This window comes from Papio anubis, unplaced genomic scaffold (assembly GCF_008728515.1).
Source record: "Papio anubis isolate 15944 unplaced genomic scaffold, Panubis1.0 scaffold1691, whole genome shotgun sequence".
Classification (NCBI taxonomy): domain Eukaryota; kingdom Metazoa; phylum Chordata; class Mammalia; order Primates; family Cercopithecidae; genus Papio; species Papio anubis.
Genome location: NW_022161681.1, coordinates 1 through 11,312, shown reverse-complemented (window position 1 = coordinate 11,312; position 11,312 = coordinate 1). Strand labels below are relative to the sequence as shown.

General features: G+C 50.6%; 1 pseudogene; it reads left to right on the top strand.

Annotated features, from left to right (window-relative positions):
• Positions 1 to 368: 368 nt before the first annotated feature.
• LOC116272706 lies at positions 369 to 1,229 on the top strand (annotated as a pseudogene).
• The last annotated feature ends 10,083 nt before the right edge of the window (positions 1,230 to 11,312 follow it).

Here is an 11,312-nt window from a genome sequence, read left to right as displayed (position 1 = left end):
AAAACTTAAGTTCAAGCATCTCTTCTTAACTCCTTTAATTGGAGGTATCTCTTCTCTCATTCTCATCTTTGGTGTTCCCCCCAGAGTTCACTGCTGACTGGATGTACAACATACATTTCAAAGTCAAGGCTGCGTGCAGTGGCTCGTGCCTATAATTGCAGCACTTTGGGAGTCCAAGGCAGGAAGATTGCTTGAGTCCAGGAGTTCGAGATCAGCCTGACCGACAGGCAGAAACCCCATCTCTATTAAAAATACAAAAATTAGCCAGGTGTGGTGGTGCATGCCTGTAATCCCAGCTACTCAGGAGGCTGAGGCAGGAGAATCGCTTGAACACAGGAGGTAGAGGTTGCAGTGAGTCGAGATCATGCCATTGCACTCTAGCCTGGGCAAAAAGAATGAAACTCCATCTCAAAACAAACAAACAAAACAAGCAAACAAAACAAAACACAAAAACAAGAACAACTTTCTCATGGAATAGTCTATGTGCGCCACCTACTTAACCTACTGAACGAAACCCAGATCCTTTCTTATCCTCCCAGTGTGGCACTGTTTCAAGGTTCAGACTATCCAGAAATAAAAGAACTGGAAATAGCAAAGGCTATGCATTTGTGTAGTTTGAGTCTGAGGATGTTGCCAAGATAGTTGCTGAAACAATGAACAACTACCTGTTTGGTGAAAGACTCTTGGAGAGTCATTTTATGCCACCTGAAAAAGTACAGAAAGAACTCTTTCAAGACTGGAATATTCCATTTAAGCAGCCATCATATCCATCAGTGACACGTATCATCAGAATTGGCACTTACACAAAAGCTACAGATGGAGGAGCGATTTAAAAGGAAAGAAGGATTACTCGGGAAGAAATTAGCTTAAGAAGGAAATGATTATGATGTTCCTTCTTTGATTTTACAGAAAATGGAAAGGATTTCAAAAACAAATCGTCAGACATCTACAAAAGGCCAGGTTTTATGTAAGAAGAAGAAAAAGAAAAAAAAAAAGAAGAAGAAAAAGGTTTTAGGTACTCCTGAGAAGACTGTGGATACCCAGGGCCCCACACCGGTTTGTAAATCAACGTTTTTAGGGAGATGAAAATCTGAAGTGGCTGAAATGAATGATGATGAAGATAACGAAATAGTTTTCAAACAGCCCATATCCTGTGAGACTCAAACACCTACATGTTCACAAAAGAAAAAAAAAAGACGAAGAAAAAGCAATCCGTGATTTTCAATGTATTATATATAAGATTTCTTCTGAAAAAATATTTTTATGAGAAAAATACAAAAAATTAGCTTGGCATGGTGGCTCATGCCTGTAGTCCCAGCTACTTGGGAGGCTTAAGGGGAAAGATCACCTGAGCCCAGGAAGTTGTGGCTACAGTGAGCCGTGATCATGCCACTGCATTCCAGCCAAGTCAAGTCATTACATTTATCTTAACCTATTCTAGGCTGACTTAAGTGGGATTTGTATTAAGAATACAATAGGCAACCTCACAGACATCTAAGTACAAAACTCAAAATAGGACCACACCATGGAAGGCCTGCCTGGGCTGGGAGGCGATTTTCCTCTCCTGCATGCCTTCACTCTGGACTTCTGATCCATGCTTGTGCTCTGCTCTGCGGATAAACATTCGGCATGTGCTCCAGACTCCTCCCGCTTCTGAGGCTTTGGCTTGCCCTGGCAGTACCCCTGGTCCCAGTGTTACTGGACCATACAGATGCTCCTCTGCAAAAAATCTATTGAAAACTCTCTGTGTCATTGCCAATAAGCAGGAGAGAGAATCTGATCTGCCTAGCAGTGGGGGTGGGAGTTCCCTAGTTGTCCCTGGATTTGTAGTGCTGCCCTTTCCAGAGACTCGAGGAGGGGCCAGATATCCAAAAAGAGGGTGTGGGTGGGGCATCAGTAATACAGTCTACTTCTACTAGAAAGTATAAAGTAGAGGCGGTGGCTCACGCCTGTAATCCCAGCACTTTAGGAGGCCGAGGCAGGTGGATCACTTGAGCTCAGGAGTTCGAGACCAGACTGGGAAACATGGAAAAACTCCATCTCTACTAAAAATACAAAAAATTAGCTGGGCATGGTGGCACATACCTGTAGTCCCAGGTACGTAGGAGGCTGGGGTGGGAGCATTGCTTGAGCCCAGGAAGTAGAGGCCGCAGTGAGCCGAGATCATGATGCCACTGCACTCCAGCCTGGGCAACAGAGTGAGACCCTGTCTCAAAAAAAAAAAAGAAAAGAAAAGAAAAAAAAAGAAAAAAAATACAAAGTGGAAGCATCTGTATGCATGATTGAAGTCATGCTTTCCATCTATTTTTTCCACCTTCCCTTTTTCCTCTCTAAAACACTGTATCTCAAGCTTCTCCCTATGTTATCAAGTACTCATAAGCATTATTTGAATGGTTGTATCAGAATCCATTATCTGGACCCATTGTCATTTAGCCATCTGCAGTTGCTGGAGATACTGCCCTTTCTGCCACACTCAGTCACCCTTCTGACCTTGCTGTGTCCAGTTATCTACTAATACACACACTGGTCATTTAGGACTTAAAGTTAAGAATAGTTATCATGGTTTCTAACACTTCATAAAGAATGTATCTTCCTAAAAATAGAATGGCTTGGAGGTTATACTATTAAAGCAAAATAGACAAATCGATGTTGAAATTACTGTTTTACTTTCTTCCTGTGTCTATTTCCACTTCTCTGTCATTTTGATGGATACAGTTTCATTTGGAAGGATTTTTATTTCAAAACAGAAACAGCATATGACATGAGAATGGGAACTCTGAAAGGTTCAACTTTCTAGTTTACTCAGTTTGTCACAAAAGCTACTGATAGTCAGTCATGAGTGGCCTGTATTGAAAGTGAGTTCACATTATGTACATCTTAAGCACTATACTTTTTATCAGATATAGAAAAATAGGTGGTGTGTTTGGAAAGGTATTCGGCTAGGAGTCAGGAAGCTTGACTGTTAGTTCCAATCCTGCTTCTTCAGCTGAGCGCCCGTAGGTAATAATTCAGCAGCTGTTTCTTAAATACCTAATGAATTTCAGGCGTTGTAGTTGGGCTGGGAATATAGATAGATACTGCATTCATGATTCTCCAAGGCTCCCTTCCTCACCCGCCTCACAGTGAGCTTTCTTATGCATTGGGTAAATTTGTCTCCTAACCGGCCCTAACTCTCTCTTCAACCTGCTTCCCAAGGCAGCTGTGAGGATCAAATGAGGGAGAATATGTGTGAAAGCAAATTGAAAATGATTTTAAAATGCAATAAAAATGTGATCCATGGAAAATTATTTAAAGATCCTTAGAATTTTAAATAAACAGTACATTAGGCTGGGCACTGTGGCTCACATCTATAATTCCAGCACTTTGGGAGGTCAAGACGGGCAGATCATGAGGTCAGGAGATCAAGACCATCCTGGTCAGCATGGTGAAACCCTGTCTCTACTGAAAATACAAAAATTAGCTGGGCATGGTGGTGTGTGCCTGTAATTCCAGCTACTCAGGAGGCTGAAGCAGGAGAATCACTTGAACCAAGGAGTCAGAGGTTGTGGTAAGCCATCACGCACTGCACTCCAGCCTGGGTGCAACAAAACAACAACAACAAAATTACATTAACCTGAATTTTCTATGGTTTTGATTTTAAATAGATATGAAAATTTTACAATGGACCACTGATATGGTTGAAAATCTTGGCTTGATTATTCTCCAAGAAAATGATACAGTGGTTTGTATGATTAATTTTCTAAAATTGCTAGCCAAAAGAAACCAAACCCTTTTTTGAGTTGAATGACTGGATCAAAGGAGCGTTGAACCGTATAATGGAGAAATGTTTTCTGTGTTCACTAACAGCTTGCCTTTGTTTGATTCCAGCTGCAGCATATCATGAGTGATGAGGTCTGTGAGCAGGTGACTGACCTTTACCTGGCAGAAAATAATAATGGGGCCACCAGAGGCCAGCTGAACACACAGAACTCAAGGAGCCTCCTGGAGTCAACGTATCAGCGGAAAGCTGAGCAGCTAATGTCAGATGAGAATTGAGTTAAGGTGAGAGTGGCTCAGGTAGTCAAACACCTTGCTGGTGACAATGTAAGTTGTTAGGATTCTCTGAACCAGAAGTTAAAGCCAGGGTACTTTGACCCGTTACTTTACTCCTGGAACTTTTTAGAGTTCCCAACGAGTTCACCAGAGAAATACAAAGTGGAAGTAACTATCTTCCGGGACAATCTACTTTGTTTCTTTCTTCCTTTAAAAAAAACAAAAACTAGTTATGTATGATTTTTACAATTTTATATTCTTCTTTTTCTCTGAACATTTATCATAGTACACTTTGTAAATATTATTGTTAGAAAAATGTTGGTGCATGAAATCCATGGTCATAGTCATTACAAAAAAGAAAACAGGCCTGGCACACAAGGTTCACACTTGTAATCCCAGCACTCTGGGAGGCCAAGTGGGCGGATCACTTAAGACCAGCTTGAGCAACATGGCAAAACCCCATCTTTGCAAAAAATACAAGAATCCAAAAATTAGCCAGGTGTGGTGACATGTGCCTGTAGTACCAGCTACTCAGGAGACTGAGGTGGGAGGATGGCTTAAGCCTGTGAGGTCAAGGCTGCAGTGAGCCCTGATCATGTCACTGCACTCCAGCCTGGGTGACAGAGCAAGACCCTATCTCCAAAAAATAAAAGAAAAAAAATGCAGATAAGCAAAACAAGTCATCTTAGAATTCTTTCCTGAAATTAACATTGATTACATTTCTAGACTTTTCTGTGTTTGAGTATATATTTTGAAAAAGTTTATACTGGACAAATGGTTTTTAACTTTTTTTTGAGACAGGGTCACGCTCTGTTGCACAGGCTGGAGTGCAGTGGTGAGATCATGGCTCACTGTAACCTCTGCCTCTTGGGTTCAAGTGATCATCATGCCTCAGCCACCCTAGTAGCTGGAATTACAGGCATGTGCCACCACACTGGCTAATTTGTATATTTTTAGTAGGGCTGCGATCCCTGCGTGTCTCTGGGCCAGCAGGCTCTTCCCCTCTGTAAACCTCAGTGTTCCCCTTCTAGAGAATGGGCAGAATTTCCTTCAGACAATACTTGCTCATCTGTGGGGTCCATAGAGAGGAATGGGGCATAGAGCTTTAGCAAGGAGCTGGACAGAGACCAGAAGCAGTCAAGATCAGAGGGATGAGAGGGTTCCGTCACCTCCCTGATTGCCCAGGACCTCACTGAGTCCTCACATGCATGACAAGATCTGTCCCACCAAGTCAGGGGCAAAAACCCTCAGCTCTGTCCCAGTACCGGGGCTGTAAGAAACCCATATCTCCTCTTGGGGCCTCCTGATAGGATGACTTCTCCCAGCTCATGCCATCCAAACAGGGAGAGCTGGTCCACGCCCAAGTTAGGAGAGTGCTGGGCAAATCAGTCCCCTCCAGCCACACAGAGCCTGAAGCTGCTCTCCAAGGACCCCTCAGTCACAGAAGGTGCTGGTCCTCCTACAGTGCTGCCCCACACCCACCACCGCAGCCTCCTGGGGGTGCAGTCAGGGGTGCCCTCCTTCGGGCTCTGCCCTCACACCCACTCCTACACAACTACTCTCCCTGCTGGCCGCCCCAGAGACCAGATTGCTTTGGGCCTCCACCTCCACGGGTCCGAACCACCATCTCTTCTGCTCCCCAGAAAGCCAGCTCCCGGCAGACAGGCAGTGTTCCCTCTTCATTCCTCAACACAGAGGGCCCATCACAACCCTCTCAGCAGACGGTAGAGCTCCCCACGCATCCTCTTAAAGAGGCTTCACCTTTGATGGCCACAAGCCCCAACACGACCTCCTCCCAGGGAGTGAATTTGAACAAAATAAAACATAAAAGCAGCATCTATTAAATTACCAGCAACATTTCCTACTAGGATTAACTCTCGGAGTGAGCAGTGTATTCCATTAGATGGATCAGTGCAGGGGGTAGCAAGCGTTTTCCGTACAGGGCCAGAAGGAAACTCTTTAAGGCTCTGCAGACCACTGGCTTTTAGTCACCACCTACTCAAACCCTCCCCTGTAGCAAGAAAGCAGCCCTAGGCAACATGTCAACAATTGAGCGTGGCCACGTTCCCGGGAAACTTTCTTTATGGACGTGGAAGTTTGCTTGTCACGTACTTCTCATGTGTCACAAGATACGATTCTACTTTCCATGTTTTCAACCATTTAAACATGTAAAAGCCGTTCTTTGCTCGTGGGCCACATAAAAACAGGCAGCAAGAAATTTGACCGTTAGACCAGCGGCGGCTGACCCCCGGATGGAGCATTAGAGCTTGGGTGCGCGCCCCACCCCAGGGCTTCCAGGAGAGGGAGAGCAGGCTGATGCCGCCTCCACCCCCATCGCTCTAGGGGAGAAGGCGGAGCTGGTGCTGTATGAAGTTTGGCTGCAGATCCTGGGCCAGCCCTACACCAAGGCCTTGGAGGACAAAACCAGCCCTGAGTTCTGCGCACTTCAGGGGAGCTGACCGGATGGGTGAAGTGGGGGTATCGGGGAAGAGGCCTCAGGAAGACGGGGGATGACTGGACAAGGCTCTGGTAGAGCTGTGACCCTCTCCATCCTCTCCTGACACCCCAGCTGACCTTCGTCCTCAGACCTCTGCCGAACTTTGACCAAGTGGTGGTGGAGGAATTCCAGTGGGTCCGGGGTGGCCCTGGGTGACCCAGGGCTCAGACCTGGGTTCTGGGGTGGAGGGCAGGAGGCTGGAAGAGATGACTGCCCTTAGGCCCCCCAGGCTGCCCAGCCCCCTGAAATCTGTGATAATCCTCCCACCAGGCTGGACCCACTGACCGCCAGAGTGGGTGCCACCTTCTTCAGCATGGCGCCAGCCCAGGCCCTTGTGTGGGACTGTGTGTGTCAGGGTCTGCACACCTGCACACCCTGGGGGAGACAGAGGGCCTCTTGGTAGAGATGGTCATCCCAGACCTCGGTCAGTAACTCCTTCCCTCTGCAGGCTCCCTCCGTCTGTCCATTGGCCTCCTCCCTTGGGCTCGCTGCCTCCACATGCCCTAATCTGAAACCTACCTCCCTTTCTCATGGAGCCCTCCAAGATGCTCCTAGCCCCAGCTCCCTGGTCCCGCAGCAACTTCTGGGCCCAGATTCTCCCTTGTCAGAAGTCTGGGAGGCAGGGCCCCCACCTGGCCATAGCCTTCTTGGTCTGCTCTAGGCACTCCTAGCCCCAACCTGCTGGACGCCTCCATCTCCGGCTATGCTGTGGCTCTTCTCATTCTAGACCTCCTGCTCGTCACATTTGCCCTTGTCCTAGTGAGTGTCTGACTGGGCCCAGACTCCTTCCTGAGGGGCAGGCTGAGCCTTTGATACCTTGAGCCCTTGAGCTAAGCTGAGGGGTAAGCAGGTCCCTTTACACCCCTGATTCCCCCACCCAAGCCCAGCATCTCCAGCTGGGGCTGCAGGGTTTGGGGTCAGGGAGCTGGGCCTGATCCCAGTGTCCCTGCCCTTCTTGTCAAGGTGCTAAAGTGGAGGGCCTCCCTCAGGGTGTTCAGCCTGGGAGTGTAGACTCGCACGGTGCGGTACAGAGGACCCTCCAGACAGGTAAGTGGTTCTCCCTGACCTCCCACCCTGCTTTTGTTCTGGATGGGATCCATCACCACCCCTGCCAGGGCCTTCTGCAAACAATCCCCGGGAGCTACTGTTGGCAGTGCCTTGGTGGTGCAGTCAGTGTGCCAGAAAAGCTCCCCACTACCGTGGGCAGTGGCTCAGGCAGTCAAGCAGACTCCCCCGAGCAGGCTCCACCTACCCCTAAACTGTTCCCAGCTGCCTCCCACCAACCCTAGAAATGATGCTGGGGGCCGACAGAGACTGAACTTAGGTGCACAGGGGGCCAGGAGACCTGGGACAGAGAACAGGTGGTGTGGGGAGGGAATCTTCCCTCCCCAACTTCCCACTGCATAAGGGCCAGACAGTGGCACCTCCAGGTCCTGGAAGGACATATATGGACCCAATTCAGTTTCCCCTTTGTCTCATGGCCTTTCTTCTCCCTTCCCCAGGGCCAGGTGGATGTGGGAGGAGACGCAGCACCATCCTGGGTGCACTCAGACTCATTCCTCACTCCTGGCCTTCACTCCCTTTCCTCTACACACAGGTGACCCCTTACGCTGCTGATCCCTCTGCTGAAACCCAAACTCCAAGACTCTCCTCTCCCCACCTTCACCTTGCCCCATGGCTTCCACAGACAGTGCCTCAACGCTGAGGAATGAATCCGGAGTTCCAACACCATTGACTTTCCCAGGAACTCAGAGCCAGAGAGGGCCAGGGTCCAGCCCAAGGCCTCACAGCCAGGGGCTTCTTCCCTCCTACACCCCCAAGGACTGGACTTGCAGGGCTGGGGCAGAGGTGGGGTGGGGGAAAGCAATGCCTTGTCAACCCACACAGGGAGCCCCGCTCCCATCCCCAAGGTGCATGAAGTCGAGGAACACCCCTGCTCCCACGTCCATGCTCATTCGGGCCCTGCTCCAAGTGCTTGGCACTCACACCAGCCTCATGCCCTTCATGCCACAGGTATCGGTCTTCTTTACAGAGTGGTAAATGATGGCCAATACAGCTAGACCACACAGAGGACTTAGGCACAGCTCGGGGGTCCACAGTCTCTGCTGCCCCTCCTGCCACCAAAGTGTGGTCCTGCTTCCAGGCAGCAGGAAGGGGACAGAAGCCCGCCCCAAAGAGGGCTGGGACAGGGCACCCTTATGCCTGCCTAGTCTGGTCCAGTAGGGCTGGAGGGACTGTCAGTCCTAAAAGAAACGATGGCCCTTTGAGGGTATGCAAAAGTCATGAAGCGATCCAAAGTTTGTATTTAAAATATTGATTTCTAGATACTTAGACAGTCATCTCGTGTGAGGAGCTGGGAGGGCCCCAGGGTACCGCCCACAAGAGGAGGAAGACTGAAAAGGGGTCAGAGGAGGAATGGGGGCTGCTGAGGGCAAGGCCCACCCCCTCCCTGAACCCCTGAACCCAGCCACAGAGCCAGTCAGCCTCAGGCCAGAGGGTGTGAGCAACGGGGCCCTGGCTGCTCTACAGTGGATCAGAGCCAGTGGGTGTGGGGGGTCTTCCAGGGCAGGTGTGGGGCACAGGACAAGGTAAAGCAGGCTCCCAGGGCAGAGACTAAGGCTGACCCCTGCAGCTCCTCTACTGCAGGGGGGGACACAGGGATAGGCAACGGTCTTAACCCAGAAAGCCCCAGCAGCTCCTGTGACCATTGACGCTTGGCAGTGGTGGAACCCAGGAATGGTCTTTGAACCCATGACCTGGAGGAGCCAAGGATAGTCCTGGCCCATAGGCTCCCTACCCTGCAGGCAGTGGGCAGGCTGATGAGGGGACCCCAGGCCCAGACCATGAAGCTTACCTGGCCAAAGACAGCATGCTGCAAGACATCAAAGAGGGTTGGTGGACAGATCATCACATCAGGGTTGACTGCGTGACACCAGGTTCCTCTGTACTTCTGGAACACAGGTCTCTCAGCTTCCTGTAACCTGAAACCACACTGCATTTGAAGACCAGCTAATAGATGCACTTGTCCTGGGTCCCAGCCCGCTGTCAAGCAACTGCAATTTCTCACTTGCCCTAGAAGAGCCAGGGAGGGGCAGGGTGTGGGAGGGTCTGGAACCTTTGGGACCTGATGCCTAAAACGTTCCCCAGTGGGCCTTCTCAGGAGAGGGAGGTTATGGCAGCCTGTTTTCTCCAGCCACCTCCATCACCACAGGAGCCCTTACAGGCGTCTCAAGAGACAACTGGCTCACTGGAGCCAGGACCATCATAGACACAGCCCTGGGGCTGAGGCTGACTAGGTGGTCTCTCTGTCTTCACTCTGTTACTCTGTCTTCAAGTTTTGGTCTCCCGGCCCACTACAAGGCAGGCTGTTTCAGGCTTTTATGAGGCCTTGCACAGAGACAGAGTTCAAACACAGCTGGTGAACACAGCGGGCTTTAGGGAGGTGGCACATACTTGGGGGTGGGGGCTGGGTAGCAGGGAAGGGCAGCTCTGGGGGCTAGCATGCCTGTCTGGAGGTGGCGCAATGGGACCTGCACCACCTGAGGAGAGAGGGTCCACCTGGAAGAGTGGATCAGTCAGATGGCCACCAAGCTGGATGGTCACCGGCAGAGCCTGCAGGACAGCAGAGGGGGCTGGGAAGGGACAGAGGGCAGCTGAGGGGCAGGGAACCTGTATTCCTCCATACAGACACGTGAGTCTTCCCTAAGTGGGTCTTCCCCACGGGGGTGAGGGAGCATTGAAGACACACCTCCAGCTCACCTCAAACCATCTCAGGAGGCCACCACCAACTCACACAGGCCAGCTGCATTGTCACAGTGACCCCAGAAGAGCACAGCCCTGTCCTTCAGATGAATAAACAGAGGGAGAGACACATCTCACAGCCAGGAGCAGGGACTCACACCCAGGTCCAGCTGCAGTGCTGCCTCGATGGCTCTGCCTGCATCTCCTCCGGGACTCAGTTCCTGCTAACAAGTGAGCACTTGAGTATGGGTGAAATAGGTGCTATTATCCCCATCTGGCTGCTGGGGAAAGGGAAGCAAGGCACAGGTGACTTGCCCAAGGCCAAAGTGACAGGGTTGGTTCAACCCCATCTGTCTCGGCCAGCACATGCCCATGGCAGAGGCTTTCCTGTGATCCAACCTGGAAGGTGGAACTCCTTCCAATGTCCCACCCAGGGCACAGAGCATGCAGCTTCATGTTTGGGGAGGTGACAGTGTTGGGACGTGACAGTGTGGGAAACAATCTGGCTAGGCCAAGGCCTCATGGAGCCCAGGGTTCCCTAGGGTCAGGAGAGCACTGGAGCCCACCCCAACACCCATTGGAAACCTGGAATCTGCACCTGCAGGAGATCAGGAGAGGGGTTCAGCCTCCGATGCACCTGCAGCAAGGTGAGACAGGCACAGGTGGGCGCCCTGCTTCCAACCAGCCTCAGGTGGGCAGGAAGCAGATCTCCTGCCTGACCTTCCTCTCCTGCCTCCCCAAAGCGGAGGAGAAGGGGCAGCCACCCATCAGGCCCTTGCCCAGATTGAAGCCGCTGAATCTAGGTCCCAACAGGCGAGTGTGACCCCTGACTATCCCAGGCCTGGGCCAAGGCAGTCCTGTCTCTGGTGAGGGCCTGGTAGACAGGAGATGTGATGTCCCCACGTGGCTCTATAAACCTCTGATTGAAGATAATCAAGGAAACAGGCAAGACCATCAAGCTCAGCCAAAAACACGAGGAGGACCAGGGGCAGGCGAAAGTCAGTTTGGGCCCAGGCCTGGCCCCTGGAAGGATGGTGGATGA